Source organism: Oreochromis aureus, linkage group 22 (genome assembly GCF_013358895.1).
Source record: "Oreochromis aureus strain Israel breed Guangdong linkage group 22, ZZ_aureus, whole genome shotgun sequence".
NCBI classification, from domain to species: domain Eukaryota; kingdom Metazoa; phylum Chordata; class Actinopteri; order Cichliformes; family Cichlidae; genus Oreochromis; species Oreochromis aureus.
This window is the reverse complement of record NC_052962.1, coordinates 1400503-1413423: the sequence shown is the minus strand read 5'-3', so window position 1 is coordinate 1413423 and position 12921 is coordinate 1400503. Positions and strand designations below refer to the sequence as shown.

At 46.2% G+C, this 12921-nt stretch overlaps 1 pseudogene; it reads left to right on the top strand.

The window, feature by feature from the left end:
- Positions 1 to 12459, top strand: part of LOC120435469 — a 46211-nt pseudogene extending 33752 nt beyond the window's left edge.
- Positions 12460 to 12921: the final 462 nt, after the last annotated feature.

Below are 12921 nucleotides of genomic sequence, written 5' to 3'. Positions count from 1 at the left end.
TCATTGTTATGGAAAAAGAGAATATTAAAATCATGATGACCAATTGGAGTGGTGATTTGGCATTTTGTACAAATGTAGGCTGATAATACATATATGATATCATTTCATTCTTTTCAAAGGTTTATTTGCATGACGAACAAACACACAATTGAAAGGTACAAATGTGTTGTGCATGAAACGAATTCACATGTGGTGCAGATGTGTGTCACAAGTTGATCTGGCTGTAGGCTGTGGCACTTGGCCAGAGGTGGCGCTGGTTGATTCGAGTCCATGTTAGTGCACACAAAGTAAACTGCACGCTTTAGTTGTGAAGCAAAAACGCTGAAACCGGAGAAATAAAACGTGCGAGGGGAACGATAACAACGACAAGAGTCCCCCGATCGTTTACTCTTGCTGTCTTATGAACAACATCGGCGTGGTATTAATTGTTTGCTGTTTTCGCGATCGCGTCGCGCATGAGGATATCACCAGGTAAACTCGCGACATTTTTAAACATTTTGTTGTTCAACAGCATCAAGACTGACGGAGTGTGTTTGAGATAACCTCACAAGTGTCACAGATGACACATTTGGCGGGTTTTTTTTGCTGGTTTGTCGGTAGCAGCACCTGAAACGCAAGACTGCCACGCATCTGTTCGACCAACGCCAGTTGATCTAAACGCCAGTTGATCTGGAACACCGGCAGCCGCCTTGGGTCTGCTTCTCCTGCCTTCGGTTTCCCTGATCAACGGCTGCCTCTGTTTGAGCTCCGCGTTAGCCACCACCGGTCCATCGGCGGCTGCCTCGCCGCCTCATATCTCTCTTTTTCCCGCATGCCCTCTGTTTGAGCTCCGCGTTAGCCACCACTAAACAACTCAGTTATTTTTCCACATCGACCAGCATCTGGACAATCCACCACCTTTCATTGTTTATACCGTTACTAAAATGAATCATCGGCCCATATAAACGAAAAATAAGTCCAGCTGAGAGACCGACTCGGTGCGAGAGACTGGGGGGTGAAACGAGTGTGACCCGCCTCACTGTAACGCATGCCCGGTCGCTTTCCAGCCAAGCGGCGCTAGCTAGCTAGCTAGCCGCGCTAGCTGCCATGCGGCAGCAACATCATCGTCAGAGCACTGTTGCTAATATGGGATGTCTTGATAAAACGAGCAGATATTTGAAGTTTGAGGTGTGCGGCAGAGGTGTGCTATGAATTGTGGGATATGGAGTTTTCCACCATGTCATGGGCCAAAATTTGCACTAAAATATTAATATTTAAAAAAGTATAAAAGTCATAAACACCAAAAGTCATAGCACACCATTCCAGATCCAGCCGCACAAAATGATATAACATATGTTAAGCTTGTCGGCGGAAAAAGGAGAATACTAAGCAGCATAAATCTGACGAATAGTAAAAAGTGTGCCTCTTGGCATAGGCACACTTAATAAATCTGAGGAATAGTAATAAGTGTGCCTCTTGGCATAGGCACACTTAATAAGCAGCATAAATCTGAGGAATAGTAATAAGTGTGCCTCTTGGCATAGGCACACTTAATAAATCTGAGGAATAGTAATAAGTGTGCCTCTTGGCATAGGTACACTTAATAATATTTATATCCACGCCCTAGACTCTGCCACTATTTTCCTCCTTCGATACATGAACTGAAATCAGTTGACTTCAGCGCAAGTGGAACCGATAAGCAGGATCAATAGGCAAGCAGACTAATAATTCTAAGGATTTGAACTGGGAACCAGTAGTTCGATTCCCATACCTCGTTAAGGCAAAGCACTGGTCAGTCACTAGTCAGCAAGTCCCAGAAAACTAGGCAAACAACTGCGCCAGTGTAAAGCAGCAGAGCTCCACCTCTCATGAAGAAGATGAGCAGCATCTCCATTCCCCAGTAGTGCGGCTCATACCCTGGGGTAAGCCAGGACTTTTATTTGAGAGTCCTTTCTAAAACATTGAGAGCCAACTGCTGCCACACATCCAAATCCATGCTTGTTGGGTCCAATCTGATTACATTCATTTGTCGTATGTTGATGTATGTGTGAACCCAAATGCAGGACTAAAAATAGAATTTACTTCAAAAACAAATTTGCTGCGTGTGACTCTTCTGATCCTCTACAACTCGGACAATAAATAGTCACCAGATAATGAGGGGAGAGGAAACAGCTAGGAGACATAGTGGGAACAAAGCAGGGATAACAAGACAAGAAAAGTAAAAGCACAAGAGAAGACTGGTTAGATAAATTAAAAGCCGACCTGTGGAAGTGGTCTATCCTCCTCCTTTCTATGACTGATCGTATCAACGTTATAAAAATGGTTGTGCAGTCATGTTTTAGATCTCTCTCAGAACGTGTGCATTTATCTACCAGTGTCTTTTCTTAAAAAACTGGATTCTCTTATTCTTTCCTTTGTGTGGAGGAATAAACCTCGTATCTCCAAAGCTAAAGACTGAATCCTCATTAGTTACGGATTCTTCCCTCCCAGTGCTGCTGTTTTTGGAAAACTGCCTTCCTATGCCACCTTCGGTGATAACTTCATTCTTAGAAACTGATGATTTTGAACCATCTACATTTCCCTTTTCACTCTTCTATGACCAACAGCCATCAGCCAGCGCTGATGGATAGTTTTCCTTGATTGAAAAAGAAGGGGATTGTGCTGTTTCAGTCAGAATCAGGAAGACAAAACCCGACAAAATTTTTGGTACTGTCTCCCTCTTATGTGATAAATGTGGAGTCACAGAAGGGTCACTCTCACAACTGTTCTGGTGTGGCCCTAGACAATTTCTGGAGGGCAATTTTTTAAGTTTTCTAAACAGTTTGTTAGGGGCATCCAACTAGACTGGAACCTGGCCATCACTAGCTGCTCTGATAGGACTTGGCCACTTCCATCTCACCAAAGGAAACTCCACAGGGAAGGCATGATTGCTGTAAAGAGAATAATCTTACTAGAATGAAAATCCTATCATCACCTCCCTGTTTTAAAAGGTTGCTCAATGAAATACTACTTCTCACTAGACTTGAGCAGATTCATTGCTGTAAAGGCAAGTCTCCCACCAGTTTTCAGGCTATCTGGAAACCATTCCTGGACCATTCCTGGAATTGCTTCATGCTGCTATATGCTTGATGTCCACTTATCATTATGTTTTTAATCCTGTGACTTTGTATAACATCTCTCCACCCATTGTTTTTGTTTCATTGCATTTTTTGTTTGTTTCTCTTTTGTATAAAATGTTCTTAAAGTTCAATTAAAAAAATGACCCAAAACCATGACACCCATAGTATGCCAGCAAACCATCATCACCAGCCAGAAAACTTGACACAAGGCAGGATGGATCCATTCATTCAGGTTGTTTATGCCAAACTCTAAACCTACAATCCAAATATCACAGAAGAAATCAGGATTCATCAGACCAGGCAACATTTTCAGTCGTCTATTGTCCAATTTTGTTGAACATTGCAAACTGTGGCTTTAATTTCCTGTTCTTGGCTAACTGGACTTTATTAATTATATATTTGCATTAAAAATCCTTTGAATGGGTCTACCAAATGAAGTACCTGCTGAGTATATATATAAAGCACACTGTCTGCTGCTGTGTGTTCCATGTAAGAAAGAACAACTTGAGACAATGTCCTAGCCCGATTCCCCCATCAGTTTCCAGAGATCATGCATGAAAAGAGAAGAACAGTTCGATTACCAGCTAATAATCATTATCCTTCATAATGTTTAGGCTAAATAGTGCACATTATAGACTGTACGGCTTCAGTCACACAAAACAACATGGCCTAAAACGAGAAACCCCACTAATCCAGAGGTTAAAAAGGTGTCAAACAACCACTGTTATTATTTAAGAGCTTTTGGCTTAGGAAGCAGGGAGTGACAAAGAATACAAGTGGATTATCAAAGCAGCAAGCCTACAACAGACATGATAGAGTATTAGGTAACCAAGAGGATTATTCAAATAAGAATCAAGTTATTAGCATTGCAAATTAGAGCAGTATTTAAAGCACAGCAACATGCCCTTCAAATATCTCCTGCTGCAGAGAAGTCCCAGCTCTCCTCAGTGTTATAAAAGTTATAAGGCAGGAAGAGATAGCACTTCCATGCTAAACTTTACCGCTACAGTGAATTATCATTGGATCATCCATTTCTCATAGAAACTCGAGACTGTCATAATCTTTTCATTTTTATAATGGAATTGTGTCGTGTGCCACAAATTTATTAAACCACCACTGAATGTAATGTAATGTATTGGTGATTATCAAAATCATTTTAATTCACCAGCATGCATAAGCTCTTTAATCAAAATCACATTTTTAATCCAAAATGATTATTATTAACCACATTAATATTTTTTTATTATGATGCTAAGTTGCAGTTTGTTAGTTGCATTCCTGAATAGAAAAATTAGTTTTAGTAGTTAAACATTATACTTGATTATTTCTGACTTCTCAGAGAGGTCTAGGTCAAGTTTATTTATATAGCACAGAGTTGACCTAAGTGCTGAACATTAAAATTAAACAGTCACAAGTAACATTACACTAAAAATCCAGAAAATTTTAACACAATACTCAACATTAAAATAAATTAAAATAAAACAAATAAAACCAATTAATAAAATCAAAATGGACAGTACAATGCAATCAACTAAGGCCCATAGCCTCAAATTTGAGAGTAGTGTAATTTAATACCTGATAAGTTTGGGTTGCTGAATTTCACTGAGATTCCACAATTTCTGGGTGCCAGTTTCTTCTGATGTGTAGACCTCTTAAGAATAAACCCTGTTGACTTCAGTCATAATTGAAAGCTCATGACACAAATAATTATTAGAATGTAGATAATGAAAAAAAAAAAGTAAAATATGATAGCACCCTATTCACAGTTTGGTATGATGTCTGAATTATTTATAATGCCTCGGAAATCATATATATATAAAAGCACCCATCTCGCCCCCTGCGGGCGGTTTATCCTTCAAGCTCGGGTCCTCTACCAGAGGCCTGGGAGCTTGAGGGTCCTGCGCAGTATCTTAGCTGTTCCTAGGACTGCGCTCTTCTGGACAGAGATCTCCGATGTAGTTCCCGGGATCCACTGGAGCCACTCACCTAGCTTGGGAGTCACCGCACCTAGTGCTCCGATTACCACGGGGACCACGGTTACCTTCACCCTCCACATCCTCTCGAGCTCTTCTCTGAGCCCTTGGTATTTCTCCAGCTTCTCGTTTTCCCTCGTGTTCCTTCTTTCTGATGTTGCTGTCATTCAGGACCGCTACATCAATCACTACGGCCGTCTTCTTCTGTTTGTCTACCACCACTATGTCTGGTTGGTTAGCCACCACCATTTTGTCCGTCTGCATCTGGAAGTCTCACAGGATCTTAGCTCGGTCATTCTCCACCACCCTTGGGGGCGTCTCCCATTTTGACCTCGGAACTTCCAGGCCATATTCGGCACAGATGTTTCTGTACACTATGCCGGCCACTTGGTTATGGCGTTCCATGTATGCCTTGCCTGCTAGCATCTTGCACCCTGCTGTTATGTGCTGGATTGTCTCAGGGGCATCTTTACACAGCCTGCACCTGGGGTCTTGCCTGGCGTGATAGACCCCAGCCTCTATGGATCTTGTACTCAGAGCTTGTTCCTGTGCTGCCATGATTAGTGCCTCCGTGCTGTCTTTCAGTCCAGCTTTGTCCAGACACTGGGAGGATTTCTGGATATCAGCCACCTCCTCTATCTGCCGGTGGTACATACCGTGCAGGGGCTTGTCCTTCCATGATGGTTCCTCGTCTCCCTCCTCTTTCTTGGGTTTTTGCTGCCTGAGGTATTCACTGAGCACTCGGTCAGTTGGGGCCATCTTCCCAATGTATTCTTGGATGCTCGTTGTCTCATCCTGGACTGTGGTGCTGACACTCACCAGTCCCCGGCCCCCTTCCTTCCGCTTAGCATACAGCCTCAGGGTGCTGGACTTGGGGTGAAACCCTCCATGCATGGTAAGGAGCTTTCTTGTCTTGATGTCAGTGGCTTCTATCTCCTCCTTTGGCCAACTTATTACCCCAGCAGGGTACTTGATCACGGGCAGGGCGTAGGTGTTGATAGCCCGGATCTTGTACTTACCGTTCAGCTGACTCCTCAGGGCTTGCCTGACCCTCTGCAGGTACTTGGTGGTTGCAGCTTTCCTAGCGGCCTCTTCATGGATCCCATTCGCCTGCGGGATCCCCAGGTATTTGTAACTGTCCTCTATGTCTGCAATGTTGCCTTCTGGTAGCTCGATCCCCTCAGTTCTGACTACCTTCCCTCTCTTTGTTATCATCCGACTACACTTCTCCAGCCCGAACGACATCCCGATGTCATTGCTGTATATCCTGGTCACTGATCAGTGAATCAATGTCTCGTTCACTCTTGGCATACAGCTTGATGTCATCCATGTACAGGAGGTGGCTGACAACTGCTCCATTCTGTAATCGGTATCCGTAGCCAGTCTTGTCAATGATCGCACTGAGAGGGTTAAGGCCTATGCAGAACAGCAATGGGGACAGAGCATCTCTTTGGTAGATCCCGCACTTGATGGTGACTTGTGCTATGGGCTTGGAGTTGGCCTCTAGTGTTGTCAGGGTCCTGTTGATCTTGTACAATTCTAGGTATTCCAGGACCCAGGTGTGGGGCATTGAGTCATAGGCCTTCTTGTAATCACTCCAGGCAGTGCACAGATTGGTCAGTCTGGTCTTGCAGTCTCGGCTGACCGCTCGGTCTACCAGTAGCTGGTGTTTTGCGCCTCTGGTATTCTTGCCCATCCCTTTCTGTACCCCGCTCATGTATTGACCATGTGCCTGTTCATCTTAGCTGCTATGATGCCTGACAGGAGCTTCCACGTGGTGCTGAGGCAGGTTATTGGTCGGTAGTTGGAGGGGACCGGTCCCTTCTGGGGGTCCTTGAGGATCAGGACTGTCCGGCCTTTGGTTAGCCATTCTGGGTGTCTCTCGTCAACTAGCAGCTGGTTCATTTGTGCTGCCAGGCGCTCGTGGAGTGCAGTCAGCTTCTTCAGCCAGTAGGCGTGAACCATATCAGGGCCTGGTGCTGTCCAACTCTTCATACTGGAGACCCTTTCTTGGATATCTGCCACTGTGATGGTTACTGGACCCTGTTCAGGGAGGTCGCTGTGGTCTGCCCTCAGATCCACTAGCCACTGAGCATTGCCGTTATGGGTTGCGTCCTTCTCCCATATGCTCTTCCAGTATTGTTCTGTCTCCAGCCTTAGTGGTGCTGTTCTCATACTGTTCCCCTGCCACTGAGAGTACACCTTGGCTGGTTCGGTGGAGAACAGCTGGTTTATTCTCCTGCCTTCTATCTCTCTGGTGTACCTCTTCAAGCGGCTGGCCAAGGCTGTGAGTCGTTGCTTGGTAGTTTCCAAGGCCTCAGATATGGACAGCTTCCTGTACTTCTTAGGCACCTTATTCATTGTGCCTTTCTGCAACTCCGATAGTTAAATGGTAAATTGTAAATGGCCTGCATTTGTATAGTGCTTTACTTAGTCCCTAAGGACCCCAAAGCGCTTCACACTACATTCAGTCATTCACCCATTCACACACACATTCACACACTGGTGATGGCAAGCTACATTGTAACCACAGCTGCCCTGGGGCGCACTGACAGAGGTGAGGCTGCCGGACACTGGCGCCACCGGGCCCTCGACCACCACCAGTAGGCAAACATTGGGTTAGTATCTTGCCCAAGGATATTTGGCATGCAGCCTGGAGCAGCCTGGGAAGCAGCCTGGGAACCACCAACCTTCTGATTAGTGGCTGACCTGCTCTGCCACCTGAGCTACAGCCACCCTAGTGTAGAGTTAGTTGGCTGACCTTCCTCCGTGCTACCTTGATCTTAGCCTCCTTCTCCATGGAGGGTACTGCCCCTTGTGGCCGTTGAAGTTGTAGCCAAGCATCTCACTGATCACTGCTGCCGTATTGTAGATCAGCTTGTTCGTGACTGTAGGTATCGTCCGTGGTGCTGTATTAAGCAGACCTTCTGAAGGTACTTCATGTAATCTTGGTAACCGGCTACGGGGGATCCAGGTTTCAAGCTTGGCCATGATCCTATCTTTCAGGTCAGTTCCTCTCGCACTCAACGATCCTTCTCCTATCGCACTTGGGGCTTGGTACCCAATCTCGGGTGGGGGTGATGATATCTCCCCCCTGACCTGGTGTCCTGGCTCCCCCTTGCCGTAGCATTTATGTTGTACCTCGTCAATGTCTAGCTGTGAGAGCAGTCCCTTCTCTCGAATGTTGGAACACTGAGCTACTAGTTATTTCGCCGTCATTGTGGATGTTGGGTATCGAAGAATCCATAGGTCCCTCATCCTATTCATGTAACCCCTTCCGCCAGGGTTACTTGCGTAGTAGCATTCCAACAACGACCTGTTTTCGTCTCTTGCCCACCGATGCCTTCTTGTTCCAGTAGCCCACTTCTCATCAGGGTGCCCTGGTTCCTCAACACCTGACGCAGACCTTGTTGAGCCGCTTGAGGAGGTACACCAGAGAGATAGAAGGCAGGAGAATAAACCAGCTGTTCTCCACCGAACCAGCCAAGGTGTACTCTCAGTGGCAGGGGAACAATAAGAGAAGAGCACCACCAAGGCTGGAGACAGAACAATACTGGAAGAGCATATGGGAGAAGGACGCAACCCATAACGGCAATGCTCAGTGGCTAGTGGATCTGAGGGCAGACCACAGCGACCTCCCTGAACAGGGTCCAGTAACCATCACAGTGGCAGATATCCAAGAAAGGGTCTCCAGTATGAAGAGTTGGACAGCACCAGGCCCTGATATGGTTCACGCCTACTGGCTGAAGAAGCTGACTGCACTCCACAAGCGCCTGGCAGCACAAATGAACCAGCTGCTAGTTGACGAGAGACACCCAGAATGGCTAACCGAAGGCCGGACAGTCCTGATCCTCAAGGACCCCCAGAAGGGACCGGTCCCCTCCAACTACCGACCAATAACCTGCCTCAGCACCACGTGGAAGCTCCTGTCAGGCATCATAGCAGCTAAGATGAACAGGCACATGGTCAATACATGAGCGGGGCAAGGAAAGGGATGGGCAAGAATACCAGAGGCACAAAACACCAACTACTGGTAGACTGAGCGGTCAGCCGAGACTGCAAGACCAGACTGACCAATCTGTGCACTGCCTGGAGTGATTACAAGAAGGCCTATGACTCAATGCCCCACAGCTGGATCCTGGAATGCCTAGAATTGTACAAGATCAACAGGACCCTGAGAGCCTTCATCAGGAACTCAATGGGGATGTGGCGTACAACACTAGAGGCCAACTCCAAGCTCATAGCACAAGTCACCATCAAGTGCGGGATCTACGAAGGAGATGCTCTGTCCCCACTGCTGTTCTGCATAGGCCTTAACCCTCTCAGTGAGATCATTGACAAGACTGGCTACGGATACCGACTACAGAATGGAGCAGTTGTCAGCCACCTCCTGTACATGGATGACATCAAGCTATATGCCAAGAGTGAATGAGACATTGATTCACTGATCCACACCAGCAGGATATACAGCAATGACATCGGAATGTCGTTCTGACTGGAGGAGTGTAGTCGGATGATAACAAAGAGAGGGAAGGTAGTCAGAACTGAGGGGATTGAACTACCAGAAGGCAACATTGCAGACATAGAGGACAGCTACAAGTACCTGGGGATCCCACAGGCAAATGGGAACCCTGAAGAGGTCGCTAGAAAAGCTGCAACCACCAAGTACCTGCAGATGGTCAGGCAAGTCCTGAGAAGTCAGCTGAACGATAAGAACAAGATCCGGGCTATCAACACCTACGCCCTGCCCGTGATCAGGTACCCTGCTGGGGTAATAAGTTGGCCAAAGGAGGAGATAGAAGCCACTGACATCAAGACAAGGAAGCTCCTTACCATGCATAGAGGGTTTCACCCCAAGTCCAGCACCCTGAGGCTGTACGCTAAGCGGAAGGAAGGAGGCCGGGGACTGGTGAGTGTCAGCACCACGGTCCAGGATGAGACAACAAACATCCACGAATACATCAGTAAGATGGCCCCAACCCACCGCGTGCTTAGTCGATACCTCAGGCAGCAGAAACTCAAGAATGAGGAGGAAGAGGAGGCACCATCATGGAAGGACAAGCCCCTGCATGGTATGTACCATCGGCAGATAGCGGAGGTGGCTGATATCCAGAAATCCTACCACTGTCTGGACAAAACTGGACTGAAAGGCAGCACAGAGGCACTAATCATGGCAGCACAGGAACAAGCTCTGAGTACAAGATCCATAGAGGCTGGGGTCTATCACACCAGGCATAACCAAGTGGTCGGCATAGTATACAGAAACATCTGTGCCGAATATGGCCTGGAAGTCCTGAGGTCAAAATGGGAGACGCCCCCTAGGGTGGTGGAGAATGACCGAGCTAAGATCCTGTGGGACTTCCAGATACAGACTAGAGATGGCACGATACCACTTTTTTATGTCCGATACCGATATGATAAATTTGGATATCTGCTGATACCGATATGAATCCAATATAGTGTCAGTGTTGGGAAGGTTACTTTTAAAATGTATTCCATTACAGAATACTGAATACATGCCCCAAAATGTATTCTGTAACGTATTCCGTTACGTTACTCAATGAGAGTAACGTATTCTGAATACTTTGGATTACTTAATATATTATCATGCTGTTTACAACTACGTGAATGTACTATTGCTGTGATTTATTACTGATACTGAAGGTCCGCGGCTGCGAACCGTAGTAAAGGGACCTCTGGCCAATACGGTGGGTTCCGTGTCGGGCTGGTAGCCGAAAACTAGCTTTACTTTGTTGTCTGGGTCAACTTTGCTTGCCAGAGACAGAGAGAGGCGTTGAAAGGCTGCTCCAACGGAACTTATTTTTCCGAGGAAAACACGAACACAGCGTATAGTCGAGTCTTAATAGCTTACTTACAGCTGGGCTCGTCAGGCACTCTTCTTGGCTGCAGTGGTTATTATTATATTTACATGCTTCCAGCTCCCGCTTTTTGCTCCGTGACAGCTCGGACTTTTCCTTTCTCTCCTCCCTCGCTCACAGACACATAACGGGTATGGTAGTCCATTCTCCTGCAGCACGGACTACACTGCCCATCAGGCTACATGCTTTAGAGCTATGCCTGTAGCATTCTGTCTATTAGCTTAGCACAACAACAACAACAAAAAAGCGCTCTCTCACCCAGGAAACACGCAGAGAGAGAGCGCGTCACCCTGTAACCATGGCAACCGTAACGCTGCCGCCTGGAACAACAGAACACAGCTGTCAAACAAACCCAAACAGTCCTGACCCGCGACAATATGAAACAGGAAAGTACCGCCGTGTATTCCATTTATTTCAACAAAGTAACTGTATTCTGAATACCACCTTTTTAAACGGTAACTGTAACGGAATACAGTTACTCATATTTTGTATTCTAAATACGTAACGGCGGTACATGTATTCCGTTACTCCCCAACACTGTTCTGCCCGGAGGGGTAGGGTCCTAATTACTCCAGGTTTGTGTTCCAGAGGGTGATGGGAGTCAAAATCAAGACACAAGAAGTGGAATCCTTCATTGCACACATTAACGCTATGGATAAAAACATCAAGTTCACCAGGGAAGACACAAAGGATAACTGTTTGCCTTTCCTGGACTGCGCCGTGCACATTGAAGAAAACGGCAACCTCAACATCGAAGTTTACCGGAAGCCCACACACACGGACCAGTACCTCCTCTTTGACTCCCACCACCCTCTGGAACACAAACTAATTAGGACCCTACACCACCGGGCAGAACATGTTCCCTCTAAGCCTGAGGGAAAAAAGAAGGAACACACACACGTAAAGGAAGCACTCAAAACATGCGGTTATCCTAACTGGGCGTTCATAAAGTCAGCAAAGAGGCACAGAAAAGAAGATCAGACACCAGCGAGGGAGGATAAGAAAGACAGACGCAACAACGTTGTCATCCCCTATGTAGCCGGTGTATCAGAGAAACTCAGGAGAGTTTTCTCCAAGCACGACATCCCAGTGTACTTCAGACCCAGCAACACACTCAGACAGAAATTGGTTCACCCGAAAGACAAAACTCCAAAACACAGACTTAACAACGTGGTGTATGCTGTACAGTGCAGCGAGGAATGCCCAGACCTCTACATTGGAGAGACCAAACAGCCACTTCACAAGCGCATGGCACAACATAGAAGAGCCACCTCCACGGGACAAGACTCAGCAGTCCATCTGCATCTTAAGGATAAAGGTCACTCTTTCGAGGATGCCAATGTTCACATTTTGGACAGAGAGGACAGATGGTTTGAAAGAGGAGTGAAAGAGGCCATCTATGTCCACTGTGAGCGACCATCTTTGAACAGAGGCGGTGGTTTACGACACCAACTGTCTGCCATCTATAATCCAGTTTTGAGTTCCCTCCCCAGACGCCTTAACGCCCACTCACATCCTGGGCCATCTGACCTCAGGAATTCACATAACAAGGTGGGGCCAGGTTTCACAATGAGCTCACCCGAAACCCTGGCTGACTAGGTCCCACACCTGCTTTCACACCTTGGCTCATGTGATTAGAGGATAACCAGGGGGTCCTTTGTCCCTCTTTGGGGGGATACTCCCACTGGGTTTAAATCTGGGACTCTCGGCCATTTGACCTTAGAACTGAAGAAGCTTCTCGGATGAGAGGTGAAACGTCTTCAAGCAATTTAAAGAAGTCCAGACGCTTTTCTTTGCAAACTCCTTTGACTATAGCTTACTAGGGTATATTAGACTTTATAGTTACTATATACAGTAATGGACTTCTATATATTTTACATAAGATTAAAACTTTGGGTGTACGATTCAGATAATTATTTATTAAAAGCTAGACATTTTAAATGAGAATAAGAAAGAAAAGTATGTATTTGT